Source organism: Hyperoodon ampullatus, assembly GCF_949752795.1.
Source record: "Hyperoodon ampullatus genome assembly, chromosome: 3".
NCBI lineage: Eukaryota > Metazoa > Chordata > Mammalia > Artiodactyla > Ziphiidae > Hyperoodon > Hyperoodon ampullatus.
In genome coordinates, this window is record NC_136916.1 from 138,929,865 (window position 1) to 138,943,807 (window position 13,943).

The window sequence follows — 13,943 nt, forward strand, 5'->3', positions numbered from 1 at the left end:
TCACCGAATTAACCCAGTGGCTGAGTAGGACTGGCCCCGTGTCCACCTAAATTTGGAAAGCACCTTGAAAAATGACCCTGGCCCCATTGCTGAATGAGAAAGTGCAGGTTGGGCAACTTGAGTCTAGTGCTAGGAGCACGGGTAGCTGAGCCCTCAGTGACCCTGAGTAAAATTTTTCCTTATCTGTACCCACAAAGAATATGTAATTTTTTAAAAACAAATTTATTTATCTTTGGCTGCGTTGGGCCTTCTTTGCTGCGCGCGGGCTTTTCTCTAGTTGCGGTGAGCGGGGTCGTTGTGGTGCGCCGGCTTCTCATTGTGGTGGTTTCTCTTATTGAGGACCACGGGCTCTAGAGCGCAGGCTCAGTAGTTGTGGCTCTCGGGCTCTAGAGCGCAGGCTCAGTAGTTGTGGCACACGGGCTTAGTTGCTCCGCGCATGTGGGATCTTCCCGGACCAGGACTCGAACCCATGTCCCCTGCATTGGCAGGCAGATTCTTAACCACTGCGCCACCAGGGAAGCCCAAGAATATGTAATTTAAATGAGAAAAATGCCTGTAAGAGGAGCACAGTGGCTCATACACAGTAATTATATTCATTCTTTCTTTTGTAGTTATTAGAATTAATTATTATTTATTGTTTCTATTATAATTATCATTTCTTAGACTCCAACCTGAAAGATGAGGGCTTTATTTATAAACTCTATATTCTGCACCTATAGAGTTCCCTTACACCTGAAAGCCATAAGAATGTTTACACTGTGTTGAATCAGAAATTGTTGTGATATTGTTCTGGGTTCCTGGAGGAAGATGTGCCCTACCTAGCTAAACCTTGACCCTGACTGATAGTTTATCCTGATCACAACTTGGAATAATATTGCTCAAGAGTTACCCTTATTGCCTTGTCACCTTTACAATATGGGTTTTATTTTCCTTATGACAAATGACTTTTCAAATAAGGTGCTTAAAAATAGTTACCAGCTGGAGCTGGAACCGATCTCAGGTTCAGCTGCTCTTGCTCAGTGTTCCAAGAGACAAGGGTTGGTGAAAATAGAAAGATGCTTTATTCAGGAAGCCGGCAACCTAGGGGGATGGTGGACTAGCAACCCCAAAACCATTTCCCACTTGTCAGTTAGATGGAAAGGGTTTTACAGGGGAAAACGGGGAAGTTTCAGGAGTGTGCAGAACAGCACAGTCAGCTCCGACAATCATCTTGAAACTGTTCATGTGGTGGTCTGGTCAGTGTCATCTTGATTGTTTTAAGTGCAGTTAATCTTCAATTCCAGGTCGATTTGTCTCCATTTCCTTGAGGCCAGTTCTTGGAAATTGTGTAAGATGGAGCAGCTTATGTCATGGCTATAGTCTAGTCATCATGCAGTTAGCTTTCTCCATATGGTAGTGGTTTTAGTATTTTGGAAAACAACTCAGGAATGTACATCAGACACTGTTATCTATGTTCTTCAAGGAGGAACTAAAGATTCTGTGACTCCATTGTCCTAATCATGAACTGCTTGAGCCTGCTCTTTTGCGACTCAGGGGAGGCCTGAGAGACTATAGCTTTTCTACAAACAAGAAACAGGGGATAATATGGAAGCGCTTTTGTACATGGAAGCGCTTTTGTACCTGGGAGGGCCCCGCAGGGTCCTGCTCGGTTTCAATACTACTACAGTGAACAAATTCTTTTCAAGAGTTTCCTCTGAGCCTTTTTCTCCTTCTGTAAAATGAAATGGTTGAGTTAGACTTAATGTCCCAAGCCAGACCATACCCATGGATGGGCACACTCTATTCTCCATCACAAACTCCAGCTGGGGGGGTGGTGGGGGGTGTGTGTGAAAGGGGACAGGTCTGCAGATGGCAATTATGGGAGTGGGAGCTGGGACAGCAGGCCCAGGGCTGGGAAAAACTGGCCCAAAGAATATGATCTTTGGTCTGCCCATCCCTGGTGAGTAAGAGGTCTGTGTGAGCTCTGAACATCTAAGTCTCAAAAATATGTCTTTGTCTTTTTTTTTTTTAACGGAAAAGCATTTTATTTTAAATATAGCAGTGTGTACATGTCAGTCCCAAACTCCCAATCTATCCCTGTGTTTTTGTCTTTTAATCTGATTATTTGGTGCAGTATGAATGTCTCATTCATTCCAGGGTATGTACTTGTTGTAAACTTATGGACATTTATTAATTAACAAGCTATAATGCTTAATTTTATGTGTTGACTTGGCTAGGCCATGGTGCCCAGTTTTTGGTCAAACACTAGTCTAGATGTTGCTGTGAAGGTATTTTTTTTGGATATGATTAATATTTGAGTCGGTAGACTTTGAGTAAAGCAGACTAGCCTCCATAATGTGGGTGGGTCTCATCCAATCAGTTAAAGGTCTTAGGTAAAAAAAAGACAGAGGTCCCGAGAAGAGGGAATTCTGACTCCAGACTGCCTTTGAACTTGGGTTGCAATGTCAGCTTTTCCCTGAGTCTCCAGCCTGCAGGCCTGCTCTGCATATTTCAGACTTGCTGGCTGCCACAATTGTGTGAGTCAGCTCCTTAAAATACATCTCTCTCTCTTTTTCTCTCTCTCTCTCTCTCTGTATATGTATAGGTATAGGTATATGTGTGTGTGTGTGTATCTCCTATTGGTTCTGTTTCTCTGGGGAACCCTAACTAGTACACAAGCTATAATAAAACCACACAGTCATTTCACCTCACCAGCAGTTCTTGCATTGGAAAATGAAAACAACAAATTAATGTATACATTTCCAAATCAGAAATTTTATTTTACCTGAATAGAGGCATAATTCATTTTGGAATTCAAGTATATGTCTAAAGATTTAGTTACTATCATCAGAAAAAATAACTATTATAACTAACATCTTTGCAATATAAAATGTCCTCACTTGTTCTATTTACCAGTGAGAAAAATCCAACTTCAGATCTGCTGCCTCTGGTGAAGATACTCAGCAAATTCTTTTCATAAATAGTGTCCATTAGGGTTGCCTCTTCCCATTTTGCACAGAATTTACCTTAAAACTTGGAGCCAAAGTGCTCAAAGCAAATGAAAGACAGATGAACAAATGAAGGGACTCTTCTGAGGCCAGTGGGGCATAAGAGGCACAGCAGTGGAAATCTGGCCTCTCCTGAATCAGTCCATTCATGAGCTGACCAAATTTTAACCACTGAAATATAGCATTCCACTAATTTTTTAAAAAACTTATTCAAACATAAGCTACATTATTTCCTCTATGAACAGAGCAACTTAAACAATTGCCAAGAGACAAGGGGAGAATCGTTGTCACTTCAGACCCTATGCCATTCCCATTTGGAAAGAGCAGTGGCTTCTCCTTTCCTCAAGTCTCAGTATATTTTTATGAGGTCAGGACAGCACTGATGAGTGTGGCCATCACTTAAGTCCCCACGAGCCAAGGCAGTGGTCCCTCAATTAGGACAGGGGCCTTTCACAATTAGAGAAAAAAGACTGAAACCATATACTATTGGGTTGGCCAAAAGGTTTGTTTGGTTTTTTTCTGTAAGATGGCTCTAGCAGCGCTTAGTTGTCTTTAACTTCATTCAAGACAATTTTGTTAGATTGTATTGTGACAGCTGTCATATCAGTGTGCATTTTTAAAAAAACATCAAAATTGGTGAATTTTTGTGTAGCCATTTTAATATTGAAGACGGAAGGAAAACAACATTTTCAGCATATTATGCTTTATTATTTCAAGAAAGGTAAAAACGCAACTGAAATGCAAAAAAAGATTTGTGCAGTGTATGGAGAAGGTGCTGTGACTGATCAAACATGTCAAAGGTGGTTTGCGAAGTTTCGTGCTGGAGATTTCTCGCTGGTTGATGCTCCACAGTCGGGTAGAGCAGTTGAAGTTGATAGCGATCAAATCAAGACATTAATTGAGAACAGTCAACATTATAGCACGTGGGAGGTAGCCGACATACTCAAAATATCCAAATCAAGCATTGAAAACCATTTGCACCAGCTTGGTTATATTCATCGCTTTGATATTTGGGTTCCACATAAGTTAAGTAAAGAAAACCTTCTTATCTGTATTTCTGCATGGAATTCTCTATTTAAACGTTATGACAACATTCTGTTTTAAAAAAAAAAATGTGATGGGCAATGAAAAGTGGATACTGTACAATAATGTGGAACGGAAGAGATCATGGGGCAGGCTGAATTAACCACCACCAACCACACCAAAGGCCAGTCTTTATCCAAAGAAAGTGATGTGTATATGGTGGGATTGGAAGGGAGTCCACTATTATGAGCGCCTTCCAGAAAACCGAATGATTAATTCAACCAAGTACTGCTCCCAGTTAGACCAACTGAAAGCAGCATTCAATGAAAAGCGTCCAGAATTAGTCAACAGAAAACTCATAATCTTCAATCAGGATAACACAAGACCGCATGTTTCTTTGATGACCAGGCAAAAACTGTTAGAGCTTGGCTGGGAAGTTCTGATTCATCCAACATATTCACCAGACATTACACCTTCGGATTTCCATTTATTTCAGTCTTTACGAAATTCTCCTAATGGAAAAAATTTCAATTCCCTGGAATACTGTAAAAGGCACCTGGAACAGTTCTTTGCTCAGAGGGATAAAAAGTTTTGGGAAGATGGAATTATGAAGTTGCCTGGTAAATGGCAGAAGGTAGTGGAACAAAAGAGTGAATACGTCTTTCAGTAAAGTTCCTGGTGAAAATGAAAAATGTGTCTTTTATTTTTACTTAAAAACTGAAGGAACTTTTTGGCCAACCCAATATATTTCAGCACCTTACAACATGATTCTACAAACACACAAACTTACTCTCATTAAAAGTGTCCATTTTGGCAAATAAATCCTAGTTTGGTGCTAAATCATCCCGTACCTAAGCCATGATTCACATCCTAAATTTCACAATACAGTGAAAACAGAAAGTAATCAAAACACCACTCTAGTTCACAAAACATTAAGATACTATTCTTGATTAATTTCCACTAGAAATATGCTTCAAAGCATTTAATTGCTTCCTCCTAAACACCTACATATGTTAGACAAGCATCAACAGCAGCAACTTTCTTATTCATAAGCATTTAAAAGCAAAGGTGTTTCAATCCACAAGCCTCATGGGGGCCCAGGTAGCATGCAGAGAAACGAGGTCATAGTTGATGACAATATATAGTCAGATGGATAACGTTCTAGGCATTGATGCAACAGAGCTTCCATTCTAACCCCTGCAATACCTTGTATGCTCTGACATCGAAGGCTGTTCTTTGGCAGAAGCCAAATATAACTTTATAACAATCATGAAAGTGAGATAGCGGCTTCCTTCCTCAATGTTTTATTTTCCAGTTATGAAACTTCCTTTTCTTTCATCTTCAAAAGGTTTTGAAGAATGTTGCTTGCAATAATTAAATTTCTTTAAACGGCTCTTCTTTGTCTCTTTCCAATCCTATTGCAAACCTCCACCAACCCCTGCCCACTCCCATCCTTCTCTAGAAAGTTTTTTCTGGCTATCTGGAGCGATATCACCTCCTCCCTAGTCTTACCTCTTTTTACAATTACTTCTGATTGGAACTATGTCTGATATCTCTAATTATGTTTAAGGTTAATATATTATTGCTTCAATGAAACTTTAAGCTCCTTGAGATAAAGTAGCAAAGCTAATGTTTCTTTTGAAGAGTCTACAATATTTAGCTTAGTGTAAATATAACAAATGGTAAGCCCCAAATTGAATTAAATTCTCCTTTCTTTGAAAGTTAAACCTCCATGAAGTTCTCAGCTCAAGTTGATATTAGAATGAGAGTTCCTAGAATTTAATAATTCAAACTTCTCCAAGTGTCATTAAAATGCTTTGAATAAAGTCCCAAGCAAGGCCTTTTGTATAATCTGTAACGTTAGTTTTTAATTCCAGCTGTGATAGAATGATACCCCACCTTCCCTCCTTTTAGTAATGCTCACTTTTGATGTATGGGCTCAGGACCAATCAAAGTAGATCAGCCAAGATGTAAGCAGTGGTGTATAAGAAAATTGTCACCTTCCATAATAAAAGCATATATTAAAAATAACTTAGAAAATCCAGATCCTCCAAGATTGGCAGTGTCTGGGGGAAGAAAAAAGAAAGACCCTGTGAGTGGAAACAGAGACTGAGGAAGTCTGGAGAGAGAATATTCTCCCTCAAGAATAAGAAGGGGTTTGTGGCTTTTGCTTGCAGACATGATTACAACCCCTGGATACTTTTGGAAATCTGTTGGACGTGCTTTGTTTTCATAGTGCCTGGTGGCCAAGGGCCAGGTGTGCTAAATATCTATGCAGCATGTAAGGACATACCCAATAAAGAATTGTCTGGCCCAAAATGCCCACAGTGCCTGTCCAGAAATACTGCAGCCTGGCCATGGTGGAGAGAGGCTTCGTGGTCTATCCCCTGCTTAAGGGAAGGATTCCTCCACACCCTGTGCATCTGCTGGGCCGTACTGCATGTACAAGCATTCGGGTTACTGTTTAGTATCCTGATATTCTGCAGGCAGACAATGTCTTACCTGAAGGGTCTTGCATCTCTTATAGAAGTTGCTTCCTTCTCTTTGATAATCTCATGGGATTCCTCAGTAGGAACATCTCACTGCACTGCTGGCCACATGTTGTTCTGCATATCATTGCATTTCTTTAGATTAGCTGATTTCAAGATTATCTTGAGTCTCTTAAACATGAAAAGTTCACCATATGGTTCCCTCTCTCTGTTTCCATCTCTCTCTCTCATTGAATGCCTCATTTCAAACTTCCTTTTACATATCTCAGTAAATCATTTAGTCAGTGGTGCTGGTTACTCAAATCTACACTTGTGGTAAACTTGTGTAGAATTAAACATGCATGCCTGAGCACGCACGCGCACCCACGTAAAGCTGGAAAAATCTGAATAAGTTCTGTGGATTGTGCCAGTATCAATTTGCTGGCTCTATCATTGTTCTGAAATTATATAGAATGTTACCATTTTAACATATAATAATTTCCCCATAAATTCCCCAAATTCCCCCAAAATTTCCCCATAACAATAATGGGGAAAACGGGGTAAAGGGTAAACATAACCTCTCTCTGTTTCATTTTTTCAACTTCCTATGAATCTATCATCATTTTAAAGTAGGAATATTTTGTTATAACGTGCTTGCTCTAAAGTAGTGTTATTTGAAAGTAGACTTGGATTAATTATAAATGTATATTGCAAATTCTAGGGCAACTACTTTAAAAAGTTAACAAAAAAGAAATATAATTTATATGCTAATACAGGAGAGCGTATTAGGCAGTTCTTCAGAGAAACAGAGCCAATAAGGTGTGTGTGTGTGTGTGTGTGTGTGTAAGAGGACATTTATTATGGGAATTGGTTCATGCAATCATGGAGACCGAGAAGTCCCAGGATCTGCCACCTGCCAGCTGGAGAACCATGAAAGCCAGTGGTGTAATTCAGTCTTAGCCAGAGGCCTGAAAACCAGAAGAGCCGGTGGTGTAAGTCCCCATCCAAGTCCAAATGCCCAAAAGCGCTGATATCTGAGATCTGGAGAAGATGGTTTTTCCAGCTCAAGCAGAGAGCAAATACACCCTTCCTCTGCTTTTTTGTTCCATTCAGGCCTTCAACAGATTGGATGATGCCCACCTGTATTGGTGAGGGTGATCTTCTTTACTCAGTCTACTTATTTAAATGCAGTTTCCCAGAAACACCCTTACAGACACACTCAGAAATAATGTTTTATCAGCTATCTGGGCATCCCTTTAGCCCAGTCGAATTACCACATAAAATTAACCATCACAGAGAGAAAATAGACTCATAAAATACTCAGTTAAAAACCACAAAAGACAGAAAAAGTGTGGAAGACAAAATTAGGAGCAAAGAACAAAGGCAATAAATAGAGCAACAATAACAAATACGGTGGATATTAGTCCAATTACAGCAATAAGCACTTTGCATGTCAGTGGTCTAAAAACAAAAATTAAAAGTCACAGATTGTCAGAGTAGATCAAAAAACAAGACCCAGTTAAATATTATCTATAAGAAACTCACTTTAGGGCTTCCCTGGTGGCACAGTGTTTAAGAATCCGCCTGCCAATGCAGGAGACATGGGTTTGAGCCCTGGTCCGGGAAGATTCCACATGCCATGGAGCAACTAAGCCCGTGTGCCACAACTACTGAGCCTGTGCTCTAGAGCCCGCGAGCCACAACTGCTGAAGCCCGCGGGCCTAGAGCCCGCGGGCTTCAGCAGTTGTGGCTGTAATTTTTGGCTGCGTTGGGTCTTCGTTGCTATGCACAGGCTTTCTCTAGTTGCGGCAAGCAGGGGCTACTCTTCCTTGTGGTGCGTGGGCTTCTCATTGTGGTGGCTTCTCTTGTTGTGGAGCAGGGGCTCTAGGCACGCGGGCTTCAGTAGTTGTGGCACGTGGGCTCAGTAGTTGTGGCGCATGGGCTTAGTTGCTCCGCGGCATGTGGGATCTTCCTGGACCAGGGATTGAACCCATGTTCCCTGCATTGGCAGGCAGATTCTTAACCACTGCACCACCACAGAAGCCTGACTTTAAGCCATTTTGAGTTTATTTTTGTGTGTGGTGTGAAGGTGTGTTCTAACTTCATTGATTTACATGCAGCTGTCCAACTTTCCCAATGCCACTTACTGAAGAGACTGTCTTTTCCCCATTGTATATTCTTGCCTCCTTTAAGATTAATTGTCCATAGGTGTGTGGGTTTATTTCTGGGCTCTCTATTCTGTTCCATTGATCTGTATGTCTGTTTTTGTGCCAATACCATGCTGTTGTAATTACTTTAGCTTTGTAGTATTGTCTGTGATCTGGGAGGGTTATGCCTCCCGCTTTGTTCTTTTTCCTCAGGATTGCTTTGGCAATTCTGGGTCCTTTATGGTTCCATATAAATATTAGGATTATTTGTTCAAGTTCTGTAAAAAAATGTCATGGGCAATTTCATAGGGATCACATTAAATCTGTAGATTGCTTTGGGTAGTGTGGCCATTTAAACAATATTAATTCCTCCAATCAAAGAACATGGGATATCTTTCCATTTCTTTGAATCATCTTCAATTTGCTTATCAATGTTTTGTAGTTCTCAGCTTATAAGAGAGGTTTATTCCTAAGTATTTTTTTTGCTGTGATTTTAAAAGGGACTTTTTTGTTTACATTGCCTTTCTGATATTTCATGGTTAGCGTAAAGAAATGCAACCAATTTCTGTATGTTAATCTTGTATCCTGCTACCTTGCTGAATTCATTTATCAGTTCTAGTAGTTTTTGTATGGAGTCTTTAGGGTTTTCTATATATAGTATGATGTCATCTGCATATAATGACAATTTTACCTCTTTCCTTCCAATTTGAATACATTTTATTTCTTTTTCTTGTCTGATTCCTGTGGCTAGGACTTTCAATACTATGTTGAAGAGAAGTGGTGAGAGTCTGCATCCTTGTCTTATTCCAGATTTTAGCTGAAAGGCTTTCAGCTCTTCACCATTGAGTATTATATTGGCTATGGGTTTGTCATAGGTGGCTTTTATTATGTTGAGATATGTTCCCTCTATAACCACTTTGGTAAAAGTTTTCACCATGAATGGATATTGATTTTGTCAAATGTTTTTTCTGCATCTGTTGAAATGATCATGTGGTTTTTGTCTTTTCTTTTGCTGATGTGGTGTATCACATTGATTTGCGTATGTTGAACCATCCTTGTGACCCTGGAATGAATCCAACTTGGTCGTGGTGTATGATCTTTTTTATGTGTTGTTGGATTTGGTTTGCTAATATTTTACTGGGAATTTTTGCATCTATATTCGTCAAAGATATTGGCCTATAATTTTCTTTTTTGATAGTGTCTCTGTCTGATTCTGGCATCAGGGTGATGGTGGCTTCATAGAATCTCTTTGGGAGTGTTCCTTCCTCTTCAGTCTTTTGGAAGAGTTGAGAAGGATCAGTATAAGTTCTTCTTTGTATGTTTGGCTGAATTGACCTGTGACGCCATCTGGTCCTGGACTTTTGTTTGTAGGGAGTTTTTAAATTACTGACCAATAAGGGCTTAATTTCCAAAATATAAAAACAGCTCATACAATTCAATAACAAACAAACAAAAAAACACAATTGAAAAATAGGCAGAGACCTAAATAGATATTTCTCCAAAGAAGACATACAGATGGCCGATAGGTACATGAAAAGATGCTCATCATCGCTAATTAGAGAAATGTAAATCAAAACTACAATAATTCTACACTAGTCAAAATGGCCATCATTAAAAAGTCTATAACTAATAAATGCCAGAGAGAGTGTGGAGAAATGTTTTTTCCTACACTGTTGGTAGAAATGTAAATTGGTGCAGCCATTATGGAGAACAGTTTGGAGTTTCCTCAAAAAACTAAAAATAGAGTTGCCATGTGATCCAGCAATTCCACTCCTGGGCATATACCCAGACAAAACTATAATTTGAAAAGATGCATGCATTCCTATGATCATAGAAGCACTATTTACAATAGCCAAGACATGGAAGCAAGCTAAATGTCTATCAACAGATGAATGGACAAAGAAAATGTGGTATATACAATATATATACAATGGAATATTACTCAGCCATTAAAAAGAATGACATGATGCCATTTACAGCAACATAGATGGACCTAGAGATTATCATACTAAGTGAAGTAAGTCAGAAAGAGAAAGACAAATACCATATGATATCACTTATATGTGGAATCTAAAAAAAAAAGATACAAATGAACTTATTTATAAAACAAAAATAGATTCACAGACGTAGAAAACTAACTTATGATTACCAAAGGGGAAAGAGGGGGTGCCATAAGTTAAGGATTTAAGATTAACAGATACACACTACTATATATAAAATAGGTAAACAACAAGGACCTACTGTATAGCACAGGGAGCTGTATTCAATATCTTGTAATAACCTATAATGGAAAAGAATCTGAAAAAGAATATATATATATGTGTGTGTATATGTATAACTGAATCAATTTGCCGTACACCTGAAACATTGTAAATCACCTATACTTCAATTAAAAAGAAGAAACAAAAACAAAACAAAAACGAATTGCCATATGATCCAGCAGTTCCACTTCTAGGTATTTATCTGAAGAAATGAAAACATTAACTCGAAGACACTAGTTAGAATGGACTGTGTGGAAGGGGGTGGAAGTAGGGAGGAGGAGGTGCTGTGAGCAGAGTTCTTGAAGCTCCACTCCTCTGGAGAAGGCGAGCTGTGCAGGGGCCTTCTGACTGAGTGGAGCATGTGAATTGGAAAGGATCCTGATAGCTGGCTAGTCCCAGTGCCTCTCCAGAAAAGCAGTTGCTCTGACTTCAGAGATGTGCCCAGCCTTCGCCTGTATCACACTGCATGCTTTAATACTTTGTTGAAACTACAAACCCATATCCACAGTGGTCTCATGTTGACAGATTGCATATTTTGAAAGCCTGAGGTATTTTATAATGAAATATGCCATGTGGAAAATTTGAATCATAAATTCTGCCAAACACCTGAATAAAGAATTTCTCACCTGGTGTGTGATCTCCTCACCACCACCACGACAAACCAGGAAAAATGAACCCACCACAGCCCCTCAGAATTTTTCCAGCTTCAGAAATATGCTGTATCCATGTGGCTGATAGGGTCTTGATGCTCCGGCCTGGTGTCAGGCCTGAGCTTCTGAGGCGGGAGAGCCGAGTTCAGGACATTGGACCACCAGACACCTCCCGGCCCCACGTAATATCAATAGAAAAGAGCTCTCCCAGAGATCACTGTCTCAGTGCTAAGAGCAGATCCACCCAACGGCCAGCAAGCTCCAGTGCTGGACGCCCCATGCCAAACAACTAGCAAGACAGGAACACAATCCCACCCATTACAAGAGAGGCTGCCTAAAATCATACTAAGTTCACAGACACCCCAAAACACAGCACTGGTGCAACACTGCCCACCAGAAACACAAGATCCAGCACCACCCACCAGAACACAGGCACCAGTCTCCTCCACCAGGAAGCCTACACAAGCCACTGAGCCAACCTTACCCACTGGGGGCAGACACCAAAAACAATGGGAGCTACAAATCTGCAGCCTACAGAGGAAGACCCACAAACAAACTAAGTTAAAGAAAAGGCGAAGACAGAGAAATATGCAGCAGATGAAGGAGCAAGGTGAAAACCCACAAAACCAAACAAATGAAGAGGAAATAGGCAGTCTACCTGAAAAAGAATTCAGAGTAATGATAGTAAAGATATCCAGAATCTTGGAAATAGCATGGAGAAAATACAAGAAATGTTTAAAAAGGAACTAGAAGAAATAAAGAGCAAACAAACAATGATAAACAACACAATAAATGAAATTAAAAATTCTCTAGAAGGAATCAATAGCAGAATAACTGATGCAAAAGAATGGATAAGTGACCTGGAAGATAAAATAGTGGAAATAAATACTGCAGAGCAGAATAAACAAAAAAGAACGAAAAGAATTGAGGACAGTCTCAGAGATCTCAGGGGCAACATTAAATGCACCAACATTCGAATTATAGGAGTCCCAGAAGAAGAAGAGAAAATAAAGGGTCTGAGAAAATATTTGAAGAGATTATAGTTGAGAACTTCCCTAACATGGGAAAGGAAATAGTCAGTCAAGTCCCATACAGGATAAATCCAAGGAGAAACACACCAAGACACATATTAATCAAATGATCAAAAATTAAATACAAAGAAAAAAATATTAAAAGCATCAAGGGAAAAGCAACAAATAACATACAAGGGAATCCCCATAAGGTTAACAGCTGATCTTTCAGCAGAAACTCTGCAAGCCAGAAGGGAGTGGCAGGACATAGTTATAGTGATGAAAGGGAAAAACATACAACCAAGATTACTCTACCCAGCAAGGATCTCATTCAGATTCAATGGAGAAATTAAAACTTTTACAGACAAGCAAATGTTAAGAGAATTCAGCACCACCAAACCAGCTTTACAACAAATGCTAAAGGAACTTCTCTAGGCAGGAAACAAGTGAAGGAAAAGCCCTACAGTAACAAACGCAAAACAATTAAGAAAATGGTAATAGGAACATACATATTGATAATTACCTTAAATGTAAATGGATTAAATGTTCCAACCAAAAGACATGGACTGGCTGAACGGATACAAAAACAAGACCCGTACATATGCTGTCTAAAAGAGACCCACTTCAGACCTAGGGACACATACAGACTGAAAGTGAGGCAATGGAAAAAGATATTCCAATCAAATGGAAATCAGAAGAAAGCTGGAGTAGCAATTCTTATATCACACAAAATAGACTTTAAAATAAAGACTATTACAAGAAACAAAGAAGAACACTACATAATAATCAAGGGAATCAATCCAAGAAGAAGATATAACAATTATAAATATTTATTCACCCAACATAGGAGCACCTCAATACATAAGGCAAATGCTAACCAACATAAAAGAAATCGACAGTAACACAATCATAGTAGGGGACTTTAACACCCCCCTTTCACCATTGGACAGATCACCCAAAATGAAAATAAATAAGGAAACACAAGCTTTAATGACACATTAGACAAGATGGACTTAATTGATATTTATACGACATTCCATCCAAAAATGACAGAATACACTCTCTTCTCAAGTGCTCATGAACATTCTCCATGATAGATCATATCATGGGTCACAAATCAAGCCTTGGTAAATTTAAGAAAATTGAAATATAACAAATATCTTTTCCAACCACAACGCTATGAGACTAGATATCAATTACAGGAAAAAAAACTGTAAAAAATACGAACAAATGGAGGTTAAACAATTCACTACTAAATAACAAAGAGATCACTGAAGAAATCAAAGAGGAAATCAAAAAAATACCTAGAAACAAATGACAATGAAAACATGATGACCCAAAACCTATGGGATGCAGTGAAAGCAGTTCTAGGAGGGAAGTTTATAACAATACAATCC